Source organism: Nomascus leucogenys, chromosome 16 (genome assembly GCF_006542625.1).
Source record: "Nomascus leucogenys isolate Asia chromosome 16, Asia_NLE_v1, whole genome shotgun sequence".
NCBI classification, from domain to species: domain Eukaryota; kingdom Metazoa; phylum Chordata; class Mammalia; order Primates; family Hylobatidae; genus Nomascus; species Nomascus leucogenys.
Window position 1 is genome coordinate 87,694,303 of NC_044396.1, and position 21,298 is coordinate 87,715,600.

The 21,298-nt window shown below is 40.2% G+C and overlaps 1 protein-coding gene and 1 pseudogene across 5 annotated transcripts in view; one reads left to right on the forward strand and one right to left on the reverse strand.

The window, feature by feature from the left end:
- KHDRBS3 (KH RNA binding domain containing, signal transduction associated 3) overlaps nucleotides 1–21,298 on the forward strand; it is a 198,097-nt gene that overhangs the window by 161,588 nt on the left and 15,211 nt on the right. The gene's annotated exons all lie outside the window — the stretch shown is intronic.
- Nucleotides 3,649–6,152, reverse strand: LOC100585100 (annotated as a pseudogene).

The window sequence follows — 21,298 nt, forward strand, 5'->3', positions numbered from 1 at the left end:
GTTTCTAATCCCACCAAATATAGCAATATTGCTAGTGCTAGCAAGTTATTTTTAAACAGAGTGGATTAAATAATTGATACAAGACTGTTTCTTCTATTAGATGTCATCACTTTAGCAAGGCCTCTTTTTTTAAATTGAGATAGGGTATCAATCTGTCACCCAGGCTGGTATACAGTGGCGTGATCTCCGCTCACTGCAACCTCTGCCTCCTAGGCTGAAGCGATTCTCCATCCTCAGCCTCCTGAGTAGCTGGGACCACAGGCACGAGACGGTACCACTGTTACATTACTCTTTAATGTTCATACTCAGCTAATTTTCGTATTTTTTTTTAGTGATGGGGTTTTGCCATGTTGCCCAAGCTGGTCTTGAACTTTTGAGTTTAAAGCGATCTGTCTGCCTCAGCCTCCCAAAGTGCTTGTATTACAGGTGTGAGCCACCACACCTGGTAGCAAGGCCCTTCCTGACCTGGCCCCAATTCCTTCTCTGCCTCATCTCAGGTCACTCACTCATGTAATGTAACCTGATACTGAGTTTCACAGTTATGGCTCATTTATACTTGACTCAATAACCTATTAAAATGTAAAGTCTAACTTGTGAAAGTACATTGTCATCAAAATCTTCATGGCTCCTTAGTTAATCTCACATATACCTTTTGAAGATACTGTGATTTTTAGAATTTTCTAAAATGGTGCAAACAGGACAGTTTGCCTTTCTTTGTATTTTAGTCTTTGCCAGATTGCTTGCAACAGAGCTACCAGTTTCTTGGATCAGTAGTTACAACATCCAACACTTGGTGATTCTCCTCACCTCACATCCCATTCTTCCATGTCCTATAAGTACTAAGGCTTCTGTGTTTCCGCAATGCTCTGTGCTCGCTCTGTCCTCCAGCAGAACCTGCTGGACTGTTGAGAATCCATCTCCTTTTCATAAAGAGTCCCGCAGCAGCAGGGACCCTTTCGTACTCATGTTTATATCGCCAACACCTAATGCAGTACTGATCAGAAAGGTGATCTATGTGTGTTCTTAGTTGAATTGATAACGTGTAAGTCTGCATCTGTTTTAAACATTTCTTTGTTAGAAACCCAGTAAGAAATCTGGTACCATTGTAAATCTAATGTGAAAATTGATGTAGTCTTCACCTCTGGCTACATAGAAGAGTCACCTATGCAGCCTTGAAAAAAAAAAAAAAAAAAAGAAAAGAAAAGAGTGCCAAGAAAGTTACCTGTTATTTTTTAATCTGAGTCTTGGTGTAGTGCAGCTATCTATAAATTCTTTAAACTCTACAGATAATTCTGATAAGCAGCCAAAGATTGAGAACTACTCGTCTTGAGTAATAAGTACTATATAAATTAGATAGTATGTGTAAAGCACTTTGCACAGTGCCTACCAGATAGTTGCCAAGGAAATACTTGTTTCCCCTAAAAATAAATTGTTGGCCTTTCTGTAATGTCTTCCATACATTCATTCCGCAAACAACTATTGAGACCTGCAATGGGCCAAATTGTTCAAAAATACCTTATTCCAAAGAGAAATTTGACGTTTTCTATTAGAATATAAGTGCCCAACATACTTAAAACTGTCACTATTCGAATTTAAGCTCTGTGAGGGCAGGAATCTTCATCCTTTGTTGTTCATCAACACTTCTTAAGCACCTAAGATAGTGCATTGTTGTTTAGTGGGTATATTCTAAACTGTTGTCAGTAATAGATGGCCATTCTACCAGGCAAACCAGAAGCAGGTTTTTGTGCAGAAGAGCACACAAAAAAAAACTTGCAGTGGTCCTATGAAGAGATTGACTTGGTGCGCACTGGTAGTGACCAGTTTTTCAGTGAGGCTGCAGCCTATGGTGCCTAGGAAGGAAGGTGCACTAAGTGTTTATAGAAAGATCCATATGGAACATTTTGTGATGGACCTTAATACCAGGCTCGGGAGTTCCACAGATTTTTTTTTTTGTTTTGGTTTTTATTGATGAAGGTGCTCCCCATACCCGTAACCCCCACACTGGTCCAAGTGAATGTCACCTTGCTTGTGGAGGACCCGGAGCCTGGCTGTTGCTTGCCCCACCTCCACTCCACTCCTGAGCTATCATGTCTCCCTACTGCAGCCCACATGATTTTTTCTGTATAATTACATGCTTTCATAATACCCAGCAGTTTTCCATCATAACTGCAATTTTATATTGAAGTGATTATTTGATCAGTGTCTGTCTTCTTTTTTAAATCTATTCACTGTCACCTCCCCCAGTGCCTACCACAGTGCTAGAACATACGTAGTGCTCAATAAATATTTATTGAATAAATGTGGAGAGGTAGAATTTTACTTTACATCAGTAATATTAAAACAAAGTAGGTATTCTTATCAAAATTTCTTATCTGATTACAATACTATAAGTATCATAGTTTAAATTCTTTTAATGCTGCATATTTGAAGAGTGAGCCTCTATAATTTGATCTGCAGATTACATCATCTGCAGATTGATGTAAGTTAGTGTGCCACCAGATTCCCCAGAAACACTAAAAACCATTTGCTGCCCTAACATTGTGTCAAAGGAAGATGCTGACAATCCCATAAAAAATCAAAAGGGATAATTATTTCACATGTGTAAATATTGCAGATCACAATCAGTGTTTTCCTAAAGAGTAATAGATATGGCTTTGAAATCTAAATATCAAATATGTTTATCAGAAATCTCCTCAAAAAGATACCTTAATATACCAGATGGAAGGATTGGCTGCAAAAACAAATGCAAGATTAACAAGTGATCCAGAGAAATACTGTAGCCTGGCTCGTAACATGTTGATGGACCATTTCTAATGGTATCGGAAGAGCCAAGTAATCCAATACCAAAAGATTCCATGCCTTGACACCCAGTGTAGTTGGACTTGGGGAATCAAAAACAGAAATACAAAAAAAATAGGCTTAAGGAACCCAACCTTGATCTTGGTCTTTCCCCAAAGTTGTATATTTTTTGAACTTCTAAGCACATGTTTCATTTGCGGCAGCCTTCCCGGCCTCCCTGCCACTTGGTAACCAATCTCTGACCCCTTTTCTACTCTCCAGACCTTCCCCGGAACCTCAGTCTGTGCTAACAGTTCTCCTTATTACATGTCCCCAGTATTTCAACCTGGTTTTTCAATGTTAGGTTCCATGAAATTCTAATATGTAGTTTCAATGCTTCATGCAAAGAATTGTCATTAAAATTACTCGTGATGTCTAGTGACAGTATCTGTAATTGATAGTATTTTGTAAGTCATCCTTTGCCAGAAAAAAATAAGTGATAAGGATCTGTTCCCTTGTGTCTCTTCATAAGAAGTCTTAGTTTTCTTGTTAGCGTTTCTGAGAAACTAATTGATGTTTGAAATTAACAAGCTACAGTAAAAATACTGAAGCTTGAGTCAAAAGACATGTCTGAATTTGAATCCTGACTGTCATTTATTGTGTGACCTTGAGCGAGCCACACAGTAAACCTTATGAAACCTTACGCTTAACTAATAAAGTGAGTAGGCAAATTAATGTTCACCTTCCTGAAAGTTAAATAAAATTATGAAGTTGCAGAGTACTAAGCAAACAAAAGGAAACTGTTAGTTGTTGGTATTTTTTTAGGGTCGTGTCACCAAAGCTAAGTTCCTTACCTTTTTTTTTTTCTTAACTCTTGAAATATAGAATTTTATTTAGAAACTGTTTAAAGTAGAAAAAAAGCCTGTCAAGAAAGACCAGGTGGAAGATGGGTTCCCAATAGAATGGAATTTTAGGGCAACAAAAGTCTAAAAGGCCACAGAAGATAAATAGCACCACTGTCATTTGAACAATGGCTAGTTACTCGTATTTTTTGGCATTGTTAATCACTGAATCTGGGTTTTCCTCTGAGTTCCACACAGCATGCACTACACAACAATTTTATCATAAAATTCTTGCTTTCTACACACATTTTAGGACAAGCTACCACCAGAAACAAATCAATGCAAATACATTAGGGGCTGAACAATCTCTGTAGTGGGTGAGACACATTTTGCAGAATCCTGCAAATGAGGGAGAGTTAAGGAATGAAATATTTTAAATATTAATAATTAATTTAGACACGGTACTATATTTTCTGCAAAAGAAAATTAACATTTAGCCACACACTAATGCATTTTATCTTCAAAGAAACTAGTGCACTGACAAAGTATTCAGATTACAGTGGAGAGCTGTGGGCAGCAGATACCAAAAATACCCCAGCCTTGCAGATCCCAAGGTAACAATGGCTTTCACTGACCACTCCCTTTGCCAGAGGTCCAGAAAGAATTGCAGCACAGTCACCTGCCTGCTTCACTTCCAGCTCTAAGCAGCAAACTTCAGGGAGCCAAAGAGGAGTCCCCAGTGAGCAAGGGGAGCAGAGAAGAGAAACGTGGTAAATGTAAACCTGAAAGACAGTAAAATGGGATACAGTCAGTCCCCATTCAAATCCCAGAGGTGTGGGCAAGTCCCCAAAAGTAGTTGTTAGATTAAAAATCTGGGTACACCTCACTTCCCCAAAAACCTAATAGATAGAAATTTTGGGGATAACTGGAAAAATAGAAATGCTTAATGAAAACCAAGCTCTTCAACTCGAACATCTCAGGGCTGAAACACATCCTCTATTATACAGGCAACGATGCCGCTTGCTTTTTAGCACGGATGCAATTGGCCAATGACACCAAATGGTTTTACAGGGCAACTTTGTAAACATTCCTTTTAGACCAAAGCCTAGGCCTGCGAGGCTTCAAGCAGCCCCGTAAGACCTGTAACAGCAGGTTCCAAAGGTTCCAAGGTCTGGTGGCCCTTCCTTCCCAAACACAATGTCAAACACAGTATCTCCTGTCGTGTTACATTTTATATTTGGAAATATGGAAGCATATTTTAAATACTCTTAAGGCATTTATTTATTACAGCATTCTCTGATTTCACATTAGCTTAAAATTCAATTCAGTCTTTACATTTCTCCACTGAGGTCGCCACCTCAGCATATTACATAACACCATCTCCAGCACTCAGTGTGACCCGCATCCGCATGGTGAGCCCCACGGTCAGCCTCTTTGTTTCCCAGGTGAACCAGCTAGATGGTAATACTGCTCTGCTACAAGGTAAAAGCGCCTGACTCAAACTTATTGGAAAAGGAGTGAAACGTCTGCAAAGTGCACTTTAACAAGAGGCACTTTTTGCTTATGAAAAGAAACCAGTGAGTCCTCTAAGGATAATAAAAGGGAGTATTTTACAGTTAAGCACATGATTTGCAGTGAAGAATTCAGATGTTGCTCTGCTGGTCCAGGCTGTTAATACTCTTCTTGCTCCTCCTGTGGGCCTCCTTCATCAGATGTCACAAAGCCTTCATCTGTGGCATACAGAATGTCTACAGTCCTCTGCAATACAGGGTCGTTTTTCCCCTCTTTCTCCTGGCAAATCGGTTCAATGGTCCATAGCTTTCCGAAGGAGAAATCCCCCTCTCCAAGTCTTCAACAGTAAGTTTCAATACATTGACTGCTGCATTAACTCAGCTGCCCCGTCGTCCCCATTGCGCACACCAGGGTTCTTTCACACCACGCCAGGGCCAGCCTTAGAAGCCGCAGCGGTTCTCTGTGTTGAGATGGGCCTCTGGGGAGCTGCACTGCTAGAACTGAGAGGTTTCTTGGGTTTATTCAGAACTGGAGCAACGAGAGAGGGAGCCACTGCAGTTTCTTGACCTTGTCTGACAGCCACAGGGTCAGTCTTTTCCATCATAGTTTGCATCAAAAAACTTCTTGAACCACTGAATGAATTCAAAATTTTCCTGAAACTTTCCTTTTACTAATTTGTCCACAGGAATTATTTTGTCAACACCCATCCTCTTAAAACCTGCTTGTAGTATTTTGAAGTTCTGGATGCACCCGTGTTCTAGGCTTAGCTTAGAATTTCACTTTCTTCAAGGCGATGGAGCCAGGGAACAGCATGTCTATAAACTGACACTAGGCAGCCCCTGAGCACAACTGTTCGATCTTTGTCACATTCAGCTGCAGAGACTAATTGATCCAGGCCAGCACGTCATGTCGACTTAGGTTATCACTGGTCACTGACGTTGAGTATATGTTCACTGCCATCTTTGGCTCTTGGCGGAACCGTGTCCACTGCCCGCACTCAGCTCCAGCTCCAGTTCCTTACTTTTTAGGCAAGAATGAATGTTTGCTGAATAGATTGTATGACAACAAAAATAAGGACTCATTTAAAAAGGACTTCTGCTTTAATATCATTAACAGCTGTCCTTCATATATGTGTATAACACATTTCATTTAAACTTTACAACAGTCCTATGAAAGTTTTTTTCTAAACTTTTACAGATGAGAAATTGAATTAACTTTAAGCTGACGGAGAATAAATCCTAAAGCCCAATTTCTGATATTTGTTTGGCTTCAAAGCCTGGTTTTTAACTATTCTATGCCAACTTCTAAAATGATTACAGTAAGATGGAGAAACCTGCTTAAAAATGAAAACCTGAACCTATAAAAGTAAATATGTCATTGCACAGACCTCGCACGTGGACATCAGCATGTCCTCTGTGAGTTGCACGCCCGGCCATTGCTGAGGCTTCCTGGCACGGTGGACTTGGGTGTGTTGGAGGAGTAAAGAGGCACAGTGGGAACTGAGGCAGTCCTCATAAGGAAAGCATTATTCTCCTTGTCTCCTTTTTCTTGGAATCTAATAAAAATTTATAATTTTTTTTCAATTATGTAGAACCATCTGCAACCTTTCAAGCAACTTTGTAGTAGGAAGGAGTAGCAGGACATTGCCGTTTTCTGTTAAAATAAGAAAATAAGGTTAGCTATCTCTATATCAGAAAAATACAGGGATACTCAACATTATTTCCGAATGCATTGCCCTGTCTTTTAGGGATGGGTTAAACTCTGAATTAATCATAAATTCAATCAAATTAGATGTTTTATTTTTCTCTCATGCAAGGATGTAATCAGCTCCAAGCTCATGTGACAGCTTTCTATAGTTACTAAGAATCCAGGCTGCTTCTGCCCTTCTCTTCCGCACTCCTTCACCCTGGCTTCTATCCCAAGGCTTTTCTCATTCACAGTGGCTACTATACTTCCAGCTGCCAAGCTGAGGTTCAGGCAGGAAGAAGTGGGAAGAGTGGAAAGCCATGCCTTCTAGGTGAGTTGGCCTTCTGTTAGGAAATTTCCTGGAAGCTTCACTCCATAAATTTTGCTTCTGTCTCGTTGGCTACTTCATCTGCAAAAGGATTGATACATTATCACTAGCACCCAATCCCCAGCCTTATAAGGGATCTGTTGGTAAGAAAGAAGGTGAAGATGCATGTTAAACAGGCATCAACAAATGCCTATTGGTTATTACCTTTTAACATACAAATTAGGAATTTTTCTTTTAGATTTTTTCCTTTTACTGAGATATAATGTACATACAGCAAAGAGCATAAATTTTTATTTAACTGAAAAAAATAGTTCAGTGAAAGTTAACATATGTATACACCCACATAACCATGAGGAGAACGTTTCCAGCACCCCAGAAGTTTCTCTGGCTTTTTCTCTTAGATGTTGATTATCAGTTATCTTACCTCTAGCCATCTCCTTTTGATTCTGAATTACATGGCTTTTTTTTAGAGTACCCAAACATATCTCTTATTATTCTGAGAATGTAGTGATTGACAGTTAAATCAGATGGTAGTGAAAAGCAGGTGGTGTTGAAAAAATCTACACTTGGCATTCGGAGTAACTAGACTTCTATCCTGATTCCATGCATTCTAGCCATGTGACTTAGACAATGTCTAAACTTTATGCCTCTGATTAGCTGCTTTCTTATTACTAAGCCAGAATGAATGCTGTTGTTCTGCTTAGAATGATTTTTTTCTTCGTCTTTGTCTGGCTTTTCTGTTAGTTGTCAATTGTAGCATTTCTTTTTTCAGGAATCTTCTCATGTCCCCCAAAACTGGTTCAGGTATCCCACCTCTGAGTTCTTACAGAACTCTGGGTTTCTCGGTATCATCGTGTTCCATTCCCTGGTTGACACTTGTCTCACTTGTACACTAGACTCAACATGATTTATCACAAAGACCAAATCTTGTTTGCTGCTGCATTCCAAGGCCCAGCATATAGTGGGTGCTCTGTAAATATCTGCTGAATAGATGTCGAATGAAAAAGATGGTCTCTGAACCTCCTAATTTCATACTAAGATTATTTCACAAAACATAGTAGAAGTGGTGAGAGCTTGTTTTCTTAAATGGCAGAAAAGTGTTGTTTTTAAACCTAAATTTATGAAATAGACATAACAGCTTTATTGCAACTTTATTTTAAAGATGAAAGATAAATTGTGTAGAATACATGGCTTATAATAGGTATTTGATAAGTGATATCTATTATTAGTGTGATATTAAATTTTATTTGCATGTCTTTGTGTCTCATGTGACTGTGAACTCATTGTCTCCACATGCCCATCATCTAGCATCAGATAGTAGTAGTTGCAGTAGGGCCGTCTCTAAATCAGTCTTGCCAGAAACTTCCAGGGCGCATGCTTCCTTATTGCTTCCTCTGAGTAATCTGTCTTCCTGAGTCTTCTTACACAGAAGGTGGTACTCAAGCTTTGTGGAGAATAAAATAAGAGAAAAAGGATTCTGAGTGTCTCATGAGAGACTAAGGTTAAACACAAAGCAAGAACTTTCTGGCAGACCTGTTCGAGGGTATTACTGTGACAGGTTATTCAGGTTTCATCCCTAGAAGTCTTTGAAAGTGGAGAGATAATCATTTCTCTCAGATGATTAAGACAGTTTAGCCTGAAGGCCAGTAGATGGGCCACATGACCTCTGAAGGTCGATTTCTTCCTTTTGATTCAGCCAAGTACCAGTAAGTTCCTGCACTTTGTCGTGGAGATAAAGTTTAGAAGTATTTCACAGTAGAAAAGGGAAGGGACCAGCTGTAAAAGACAAAAGTTTGTGTCTCCAATTCTCTGGCAAACCTGTGTTAGCATTTGAAATCCTTTTATTTGACAAAGTGATTATTATATCTGAGGTTTTGCAAACCTAATTACAATAGGGTTAAGGATAATAGTCACCATTTATTTTGTACCAACTAAATGGCAGGCCAGTGACTAGTGTTTTGTGTAGGTGAACTCATTTAATTATCACTCATTCATTATCAGCCTGGCTGTAAGACAGCTGCAGCAGACACTTATTGAGCAGAAAGTATAAGCCAGATTCCTTCCTTCATTCATTCATTCATTCATTCTGTCAGTGTCTTTATTGAGCACTTTTATGTCTGACACACTTCTGGAAACTGGAACTTAAAAGATAACTGCCTGCCCAAGCTTACTCTGCTTCTAAGTGGAAGAAGAGGATTCAAAACTCAGCGAGCCTTTAATCCAAACTGTGGGCTCTTAATCATTATTGCATGCTCGGTCTCCATAACAATAATGGACTTTGTTCATAAAATGCTTTCACATACAATTGTAGTTGATCCTATAGCAGCCAGTGAAATACCTAGAATGTGAGATGGAGAGTTATTGGATTGAGGTGCAAAGAAATACTGAAGTTATTGATTGGGACATCTAGAATACTGTAGGACTGTTAGAACCCATGTTCTATGTCTGAGCTTGAATACTTCACCTGATAGGAGAGCAAATGCTCTAACCCCAGTAAACTCAGTAACCCCTGTCAGGCTTCTGACTGTTTCATGGCAGCAGACTCCACCCATATAGTAACTTCTGGAAGATTATGGAAAAAGCCGAGACAATCGGCAGAAACATCTCTGGAGGGGAAACATTCTGCTGCTGGACCCTCTTAGGAGATGGTTTATGGTGGGAGTGAAGAGATGAAAGACAAGCCACTAGCATTTACAGGGATATGATTGGGGGCGGGGAGGGAGTAAGAAATGTCTGGTACCAAGGCTAGAAAACCTCCTGGAAGAGAACCTGGGACAAGTAATTGCCTGTGGAGTCCCACCTGAGCTTGATGGAGCATCAATGCCTGTGCTTTCCTGAGGAAGGAGCCCTTGGGTCTGGAATTCCTGTGGTGGTCTGAGTTTCAGCAGACTGACTCCCTGGGGAGTATCTGGGTAGTCTTAATATTGCTAATTTTGATAACATAAAACCTTGGTCTCAGAGAAATTAAGAAGAGCGTTGTTGTATTTACACAGACCTTTGTTCTAATCCTGTCTTCACCACTTACCAGCTGTGTGATTTTAAATAAATTTCTTAATTTACCAAACCTACTTTTTTTTTCTGTTTTGTGAAATGGGGTAATATCTACCCGCAATGAATTATAAAGTTTAATGTATGTATGTATGTATGTATGTATGTATGTATACAGATGTGTTGCTTAACAATTGGGATACATTCTGAGAAATGCATCCTTAGGTAATTTTATCATTGGAGGAACATCATAGAGTGACTTACTCAAACCTAGATGGGATAGCCTAATGCACACCTAGGCTAGATGATACAGCCTCATGCCTCTAGGCTACAGACCTGGACCAGCATGTCATTGCACTGAATACTCTGGGCAATGGTAATGGTGGTCAGTATCTGTGTATCTAAACCTATCTGAACATAGAAAAGATACAGTAAAAATATGGTATAAAAAAAGATGGTACACCTGTATAAGGCACTTACCATGAATGGAGCTTGAAGGACTGGAAGTTACTGTGGGTGAGTCAGTGAGTGGGTGGTGAGTGACTGTGAAGGCCTGGGATGTTACTATGCACTATTGCAGACTTCATAGACACTGTATGCATAGGCTACACTGCATGTATTAAAAAGTGTTTTTCGGCTGGGCGCGGTGGTTTATGCCTGTAACCCCAGCACTTTGGGAGGCCGAGGCGGCGGATTGCCTGAAGTCAGGAGTTCGAGACCAGTCTGGCCAACATGGTGAAACGCTATCTCTACTAAAAATACAAAAGAATTAGCCGGGTGTGATGTCGTGCACCTGTAATCCCAGCTACTCAGGAGGCTGAGGAAGGGGAATTGCTTGAACTGGGGAGGTGGAGGTTGTGGTGAGCCGAGATCGCGACACTGCACTCCAGCCAGAGCGAGACTCCATCTCAAAAAAAAAAAAGCATTTTTCTTCAATAATAAACGGCTTGCTATAACTTTTTTACTTTATAAACTTTAATTTTTTAACTTTTTGACTCATAATAACACTTAAAACATAAACATATTGTATAACTATACAAAAATGTATCCTTATTTCATAAGCTTTTTCTGTTTTTAAACTAATTTTTTTTTAACTTTTTAAACGTTTCTGTTAAAAACTAAGACAGACACACACTACACAATGTCAGGATCATCTGCATCCTTGTCTTCCCCTCCACATCTTGGCCTCTGGAAGATCGTTAGGGACAGTAACATGCATGAAGCTGTCATCTCCTAGGATAAGAGTACCTTCTTCTGGTTACCTCCTGAAGGACCTGCCCGAAACTGTTTTACAGATCAAGTAGACACAGCTGAAACAGCTTCAAGCAGGTCCCTCAGGAGGTAACCAGAAGTAATAATTTTTTCTTTTTAATAAATAGAAGGAATATACTCTAAAGTAATGATAAAAAGTATAATATGGTAAATACACAACCACTGGCATAGTCCTTTAATTTTATTTTCTAGTATGATGTACCGTACATAATTGTATGTACTAGACATTTATATGACCGGCAGCACAATAGATTTATTTACACCAGTGTCATCAACACAAGTAATGCATTGCGCTATGATGCTACCACGGCTACAGCGATAGAAATATTTCGCTCCGTTATAAGTTGAAGGGACTTCCCTGGTATATGTGGTCTGGCATTGACTGAAACATCATTATGCGGTGCTTGACTGTTTATGTATACACATGCGCACACACTTCCTCTACAAAACCCAAAGCCAAAGTGTGCAAGAGTTGTCTCAACTCGCTGTCTTCACTTGATCTTCTTCCACTTTCTCTTGAACTTGATCTTTTGGTCCCCACCCTGCGACTGAAACAACTCTGTTCAGGTCCTCAGTGACCTCCTCTGAGCACCTTTGCCGCACTTGATGAGGGATCCGTCCTTCCTTCTGAAGAGCCTTAGGCCCTCACCATCTCAGAGCCTCTGGGCTCCTGTCTCTCTGGCTAGGTGTTCTCCATCTCTTGCTAGACCCTCCTCTTCTTGCCCTCTTCATTCTGGAGTCAAGGGGCTCACTCCTTTGACCTCTTCTCCGTTTGCTCTCTTCTCCATTTGCTCTCTTCTCAGTGGTCTCACTGTCTCATGGTTTTAATGACCAAGAGCAATGATGATGACTCCCAGATTTAGGTCTGCAGGTGAGACCTGTCTCCTGTTAATGTCTGCAGGTGAGACCTGTCTCCTGACCCCTAGATTCTCTTTCCAGCAGCCTCCTCTCCAGAGGAGGGTCTCTCAAACCTAACATGTCCCAAATCAAACTCCTGAACTCTCCCTGCCCTGAAAGCTGTTGCTGCTATCCTCTTCCCTTTCTCTGTAAATGACAATTCTTGTTTTTTTCTTGGAACCAAGAAAAATTTCCCATTTCACTCAACCAGCATTTTAAAAACACACACATAAGAAACGAAAGCCTCTCAGTGGCCTGCATGACCCTGCATGGTCCACCTGCCTTCTTACTGATTCTGTGGCCCTCTCCCTTGTCCTCTCTGCTCCAAGTGCACTGCCTTCCTTTCTAGCCTTCAGCTGTACCAAGAATGTGTCCCCTGAAGGACTTTGACATTTTTGATGGTCCCTCTGCCCCACAGTACTGTGCCCCAGATAATATCTGCGTATCTCCTCCAATTCCTTCAAATCTCAGCTCAGATGATACCTTATTAGAGAGAGTTCTCTGACTAAACTATAAAATAACAATCTTAGTTCAGTTCTTCCAACCTCTTAGCTGCTCTTCTTACTCTCAGTAGCACATCTGATCATGCGACATATTATTTATACATATATATAGTTTATTGTCTGTCTTTCCCATTAAGGACAGCTCCATGAAAGTAGTGAATTTGTGTTATTTATTAAATATGTTTTAAATAACTTGAATCCGTGCATGAATGAATGAATGCATGCATGATATGATTGTCTCATATTATTTGATTTTGTGCATGGCCACTGCTGAAGTTGGTAAGTGGCAGAGCCAGGACTCAGCCTGGTCTCACTAGAGCAGGAGCTCTCTCTCCTGCACAGTGCGGTGTTCGTGCCCTCACCTCCCACTGGGTGATATAGAGATACTTAACAACAAGGCTTCACTGCTGTGCACCCCAGTTTGCATATAAATGCAAGGGTAAAATGGATAACTTTCTTCTAGAGCAATGGCAAGACTTAATAAATCAGGTGAGTCTGCTTTCCTTGTAGAATTTATAGAAATATAAGCTCATGTTAATGCCACAATAAGGTTCAGATTTTAATAGTCTCTGTCTTATGAAACATAGGGACTGTTAAGTATTTAAATAAAACCAGTTTCATTTTTTAAATTACTAATTTATAAGAGGAAAGGATCTGTTTTGTCAGTTATCATTTTAAAATTCTGTTTTGTCCCTGGGAGATAAATTTTCAGTTATGACTTCTTTAAACATTTTATTTTTGCCACAGTCCTAGATTCACAGCACAATTGAGAGGAAGGCACAGATTTCCCATAGACACTCTGCCTCTACACATGCACAGCCTCCCCATTATCCACGTCTGCCACCAGAGTGGTATGTTTGTTACAATCAGTGAACCTACATTGACACACGATCATCACTCAAAGTTGTTAGTTGACATTAGAGTTCACTCTTGGTGTTGTAGATTCTCTGGGTTTGCACAAATGTATAATGTCACGTGTCCACCTTTAGAGTATCACACAGAGTACTTTCACTGCCCCGAACATCCTCTGTGCTCTACCCAGTCATTCCTCCCTCCCCTCAACCCCTGTCAGTTGCTGACTCAGTTACATGTGTATACACTTGATATCAACCCATTTCTTAAAATAGGATTCTGTTGTAAACTGGGATTTTTGTTAACTCTTAATTAAATGGGGAGCAGGAATAATTCCTCAAATTATTTTAAGTCCTACTTCTCACTGTTTTTCCCAAAACACATTTTATAGCTTGAGAAACATGGTGAAATTACTTTTTAAGTTTGCCCTTGTATTCCCTCCCCTGTCAGCACTGTGATGGATGTTCTGCTGAGCAGTGAAATGTCCAACAGTCAGGTTCACAATATCAACTCTGAAAGCTCTATAATTTAGAAAGCCAGACCTTCAGTTTTTGTGAGCTGATAGGATTGCTGAATCTTTCTCTTAGAGGGGGATTCTCTGATTAAACTATAAATTTGATTTGGCATTTTCAATGGAAAATTATTTAAATATTCCAATTATTGTCAAATGAATGTGATTTTTAATGCCTAAAGAAAATTATTTATTTGAAACTTGTTTGTTTCTCTTTTCTTATATTCTTGGCACTAGTAGATAAAACATGCCAGTTAGGGAACTGAAGCTATTCCCATGTTAAAACTGTTCGTAAGGATTTGAGGGTAATCTATATATTTGCATTGCTTATTTGACATCCTAGTTTCTCTGACTTTTTGCTGTCTGCCCCAGAAGACCGAGCTTTGTAGTCATGGTGTTATGTGAGATCTGAGACTAAGCAGTTGTGACATCGGGCTTTGTCCTCTGGCTAACTAGTTAGTGAATACTTCCTCCCTCATCACTGCTGGACAAGGAGACAGTTTTCCAGATAAAAGAATAATTCTTCAGGCAAGCGTAATGCTCACTCTGCCGGCCTCCTAAAATTTACTGAAGCCATGTGTCCTAGGCCAGTGGTTCTGAAAGTTTTTGATCTCACAATCCCTGTATACTTCATACTCTTAAAAACTAGTGAAGTAGATTGGTGTGGTGTGGGGAAAAAAATTACTGAGAGCCACAACATGCTTTAGTGTATGTGGTTTATGTATATTAATATTTATCATATTAGAAATTAAAACAGAAACATTTAAAAACTTAATCATTAAATGTAACAATCAACCCATTGCTTGTAAATATAATCTATTTTTACGAAAAATCTCTATTTTCTTAAAAAATGGTAAAAATTGTGGATTCTTATTTATGCTTTTGCATTCCTTCTGATGTGATATGTTGTTTTGATTGAAGTAGTTGGAACAACAGCTATGTAGCTGGAAAGGGGAAAGTAGCCTTTTCAAATAATAGTCGATGTTCTTCTTTAATACTGCATCAAAACCTGGCAGGTAGTAGTGTGTGTTTGTTTGTTTATTTGTTTGTTTTTGAGACGGAGTCTCGCTCATTGCCCAGCCTGGAGTGTAGTGGCGCGATCTTGGCTCACCGCAACCTCTGCCTCGGGTTCAAGCGATTCTCCTGCCTCAGCCTCCCGAGTAGCTGGGATTACAGGCATGCGCCACCATGCCTGGCTAATTTTGTATTTTTAGTAGAGATGGGGCTTCACCACATTAGCCAGGCTGGTCTCCAACTCCCAACCTCAGGTGATCCACCTGCCTCAGTCTCCCAAAGTGCTGGGATTACAGGCATGAGCCACTGCACCCGGCCTAGCAGGTAGTAGTTTCTTAAAGATCAGTTGTAATGTAGACTCTAAAACCATACCAATAACATTTTCATACTCTGTTACATTAAAATACCTTGGTCTGCCGTATACTTGATGGGTTTTTTGGCATCATGCATGCATCATTTGAAAAATGTCACTTCGCTGAGTTATGCGTATCTTCACAGTGCTGTTATACATTCCATTATGCAATATCAAAAAAGTCATATCACCACTGATCTCAACAGAGACAAGTATTGACTTGGCCATCAGTTTACAGTAGCAAATACTGGTTTTCCAAAATTGCAGTTTTTACTGGAAAGCTCAGATTCTGTCATTGGTAATAAATACTGTCAGTTGTTTTACTTAAAGTGACAGGCTCACTTTATTCATTTTTGAGAAAATGTGAACCAGATACCCAAGTCTGAGTAAGCCTAGTTCATTGCTGTGAGTTATTTCAGGTAACAATGATGTTTATGGAAAAGGCAGCTAGTTGGCCTCACAATGTAAGGAATGGCCCCAGGTGCTTTTCCTTGAGATCACCCTTGTACTTCAGTGTGCCCCAGAATTGCTTTCAAGAGCACTTTTCCTGTCATCATACAGAAGTTAAGAGTGTCTTTAATAGTTGAGATTTAATAAAATTAGTAAACGTTTACTTCATCAGGGACATTGTTAAGTGAAAATGCCTTAAAGAAAAGAAAAAGAATTCTCATGCATCTTGGTGCCACTGCCTTGACTTTTGGTCAACCACCAACAATTTTACCCACCACATAAAAGGTCAGTATGGTGAAAAAGACAAATAACATCTTAATGTTATTCTGAAAACATTTTGACTTGATGAAACCCTGAAAGAGTTCATGGGTCACACTTTAGAAACCACTACCCTAGGCTATTTTGAAAAGTAAGATGCAGTAACGCTGTGGGAGAGGTGGGCTCATGATGGATCCAGCAGCAAGAGAAGAATAAAGCAAGCTGTCTGAAACATTTGACACCTCATGCAGCCTTCCCATCAGCTGAATCTTCCTCACACAGTAAGCCCCTTGAGGGCAGAAATGTCATCATTGCCTGCAGTCACATGGACAGCAGTCTGTGCATGCCAGGGACACCCACAAAGAGAGGCTAAGCTTCTGCCTTACTCATCAGAACTGGCCCCATGTAGCCTCGGAATTCCCAGGGGAAGAGGGACAGGCTAACAGTAATGTATTTACTCTGAACACATTTAACAAAACAAGACAAGAATGAAGTTACTGCCATCTCTTTTCCCAGATTATATGACAGTAGTCGTAGCAGTGGCATTGCCCTAGTAGGAGCACTAGTGAACAAGGACCAAGGAAAAGCCAAAATTCAGCAAATTTGTGGTCAGGTGACTGGATTTGGGCTGTAACTGTTTTTCCACCCAACTTGTATAACCTAATTCTGGAGCATATTATTCAATACCCTCCTGGGGAAATATTGTTAAATGTTATAAAAGAACTATTAGATAAGTAAGGCTCTTATTGAAAGCAGATTGGAAATTTTTTAGTCATTTACCTTAAAGGAATTTCAAATCTTCAGTTATGTATGATAATGTGAAAACAAGAGTAGTCCCAAATTTTATTTTAAATATTATGTTTCATTTATTTTGCTTTATTTATAAAAATTCCTAACGGTTAGTATAACAATTAAAGGCTCCTTCTAAATAAAAAGGAAATACGAAACTAGGTCAGTCTAGAGCAATTATCTGGATTATGCTTGACTCTTTCCATTTTTCCTATCACATAATAAGCAGTTAGTAGGTGTTAGCTGAAGTCTTAAATTTTATCATAATGATTGCAGGTAAGATTTTCCTTAAAGGAATGGGGCAAAATAATCAAGAAAAATTTTTGCATTAAATTTAAATAGTACAGAACTTAGTAATGTGACTTCCGAAGGAATTTACTACCCCTTCCCCCACCCCCCTAAATTGTCACAGACATGGCAACAAAACATTATTATTACAGGCGAGTCATTGAGACATGGACAAAGTTTTCAGTCCCAGTGTTTGTATGAGCCATTCGTGTATCTGTTGGAATGCTGCTACATGCTAGATGTCAGTACTGTCCAGAACAAATGCGAATGAGGTGTCATTCCTGTCTTGTCTCAGTTTTCTTACCTGTAAAATTAAATAATATGTCTACCTCAAATAATATATTTTGAGAATTAAAAGATTATCTAAGTGCATTGTAAACTGAAAAGGACTTTTAAGAAACAGTAAATTGAATCAAGAAGATGGACTAAGGGCCTATACCTGGTCCACCCACTCCTCCTTTTTAAAATCCCATGAAGTGACAGAAACAAGTTTTGAAAGATTCCTGAGAAAGAGGAAGTAGATGCAACCAAACCTCTGAAAAAAACAAAATCAGACAAAACCCCATTCAAGAGAAGCGTGCTACAATGATAGAGTGGCTTAGGGAAGATTTAACCCCCACATCAATGGCTATAAAGGATAGAAAGAGGCTCAAGGTGTTCTCATAACTGATTGAAGAACTGTCTCTGAAACAGCAAGGCTGGTCTGCTCTGCCTCCAACTCAGTGGTTCTGAGTGCAGGGTAATGGTGTTGGATCCCAGAGTAAAGCTGTAGCAATGCGAGGCCAAACCTCGGGTAGTCCCACCCTCTGGAGGACCCAGGAGTCCCCAGAGACAAAGCATACATTACTCGCATATCCCACCCAATAGTATATTGTGTCCTTCTCCATAGCCACCAGAAGAAGCCTATTTTAAATAAGGGGTAGCTTTTATACACAAGCAAACTGAGAACCTCAAAAGCAAAAACGAACACATATCTAAAATTTATAAAGCATTTAAGAAACATTATACTCAACAAACTGGAAAACTAACACCTTGAATAAACAGCTCACAGAATAGAAAATGAGTATAAAATAAGTGACTAAATCTTAGATGGATAGGAAGACATAGCGTTCATAAAGTCCAAACCAGTTATAGAGTTGGGAATTTAGAAGTTAGTAGATGGCTAGCTGGGCGCCGTGGCTCACGCCTGTAATCCCAGCACTTTGGGAGGCCCAGGCAGGCACATCACGAGGTCAGGAGATTGAGACCATCCCGGCCAACATGGTGAAACCCTGTCTCTGCTAAAAATACAAAAATTAGCTGGGCATGGTGGCATGTGCCTGTAGTCCCAGCTACTCCCAGCTACTCGGATGGCTGAGGCAGGAGAATTGCTTGAACCTGGGAGGCGGAGGTTGCAGTGAGCGAAGAGTGCGCCACTGCACTCCAGCCTGGAAACAGAGCGAGAGAGTGCGACTCCATCTCAAAAAAAAAAAAAAAAAAAAAGCAGCTAGTGAGGTAGGAAGGAAACCAGGAAGTATAACATCCTGGGAGCAAAGTGAAGAAAGTATATCAAGGAAGAGGTGTAGTAATCAGCTATATCAGGTAGTTACTGATCAGTCACATAACATGTGGATGAGCATTGACCATTGAATTTAGCAACTTGAAGTTCAATGGTTACCTTGGTAAGGGATGAAAAGTTTAAGAGGAATAATGGTGATGATTGCGATGAAGTTGAAAGGCTAACTGGTATAATCCTAGAAACTAAAAGAGAGGAAATCATAGAGAGTGGGATATGTGAAGTTGAAGACTGAAGTTACTGCTAATGGCAAGATCCTAGAGTGTGATGTGGAGGGGTTGGCTAAAGGAGGCCGGGTCAGTGGACAAGAGGAGCCAGAAAATTGAGAGGCCTGCGTGTTTGAAGGATCATCTTCCCATATGCTGAAATCACCAGGACTCAGGACAGTGATGCTGTTGGCAGAAAGCTGGGTGTTTGTTCAGAAGAGTGAAGCATGATGGTCTGGAAGTGGCAGAGGTGTCTGTACCTTAGGGGAGGGAGGAGTTAGCCACAAAAAGAAAAATGCTCTCCTTTCCTCTAGGCCCATTGTATTCAAGCCATTTTTGCATTGCTGTAAAGAAGTACCTGAGGCTGGGTAATTTGTAATGAAAAGAGGTTTAATTGGCTCACAGTTCTGCAGGCTGTATGGGGCCTCAGGGAGCTGTTACTCATGGCAGAAGGCCAAGTGAGAGTGGGAGCAGAGAAAGAACAGGGTGGTGCCACAGGCATTTAAACAACCACATCTTGTGAACTGAGCAAGAACTCACATCACCAAGGGAATGGTGCTAAACCATTCATGAGGGATCTGCCCCCATGATCCAGTCACCTCCCACCAAGCCCCACCTCCAACACTGGGGATTACATTTCCACATGAGATTTGCAGGAGGACAAACATCCAAACCACATCACCCAGTGATATCTTGGCTGTGGGAGTTAAAGAAAAAAGTGGAGAGGGTTGCTGGGGAAGAATTGTCATTAGAGGTAAATCAAGTTTTCATTGAGCAAGAAACTTTCAAAGAAGAGATTCAGACTATATAAGGGATTTTTGCTAGTGGTAGAGCATGAATTCCAGAGGGTGCAGTGACAGAATTGCAGGCGTGGGTAGGAGAAGAGGACAGATGGGGATATGCAGAATGTTAGGTGTGCTAAAGACAAAGAGCAACGTAGTGATTTAGAGCTTCCTGAGCTGACATAAATACAAGCAAAAGGCCTAATGAGATAGTTCCAGTGAATTTAAAGTAGAAATTGGTGGAGAGGCTCAAAGAGGTTGCAGGAGTAGGGGAAAGACAAATGTCAGGAGTTTCTTCTTAACCCCACTTCTTCTTAACCCCACTCATAGAGGTGTGATGACCTGGGGAAGGTAGACTTCATCCCACTTGAGTCCTTGCTCAGGGTTTGTGGTCTTCTGTTGACCTCTGTAGATGTAGGGTAGAAGGCCTAAGTAGACATGAACTTGGTCTCAGTGCTATGATTTGTTCCTTGACACCTATCAGGAGAGGGACAGAATGACATGCTGTCTCCTGATGTTAGGGGCTATTTCTTGACTCAAGTTGATGGAATTGATGAAAACCTCTGGGAAATCCAGGAATGATGCTGAGCACGCTGGCTTCCTTTGACCCGCTGTAATGGGGTGGGTCATGGAGGAAAGGTAGAGACATGGTCCTGGTGCCAGGAAGGGAAGCCCCCCTCTTGATCTGTTGAGAGAGGGGCCTCCGTGGATCCCTTTGATGGAGTTGAGAAGTATTTGGCCTAATGTGTTTTCTTGCCTGTTATCAATATGAAAAGTTGTATCCATAAATGAAGAGATTTTTAGTGTTTTTCCCCTTTGCCATATGTTGGGGTTTTAGTTTATCGTTGGGAAATAGGACATGTCTTTGGTTAAGAGACATTTGAGGTACAAGAAATGAAATGCTGTGAAAGCAATTCAGATGGAACTGACAGGTATGAGAATGGGGCCCAGCTGCTCCCAGCTCCTCAGCTTGATGACAGTCTTACAATAAGTAATCAGAAACTGGGTGAAATGATAGCAAATGTCAGTTTTAAGTTTTCACTTGTCAAAACTAAGATTGTCTCATCACCAAACCATTGCTGGACCTAATCATGCTACCTTTTATCTTTTTGTGCATTAAAAAACATTCTTTACCCTCATTTTTATTATGCTGAACTGTGTTATAGCACCTCACAGTCAGTTTCCAGTCTGTGCTCATGTTCATTACTGCTTACTTCATTTAATAAAGGAGGTTTAGTTTGGTTAGAAAGGAGTTGTTAACTCTTCTGTTTATTAGTCACAGAACCTGTCATTTACAGTTCCAAGTTAAACAATTGGGAACTGTCTCAGTCAAGGAAATCCCTTTCAGTTTTATGGTGAGGTTACTCATTTATCTGTGCAACAGAGAGAAAATTCTCAAGAACATCAAGGTTGTATTTGTCTGAGGAGCCATTAT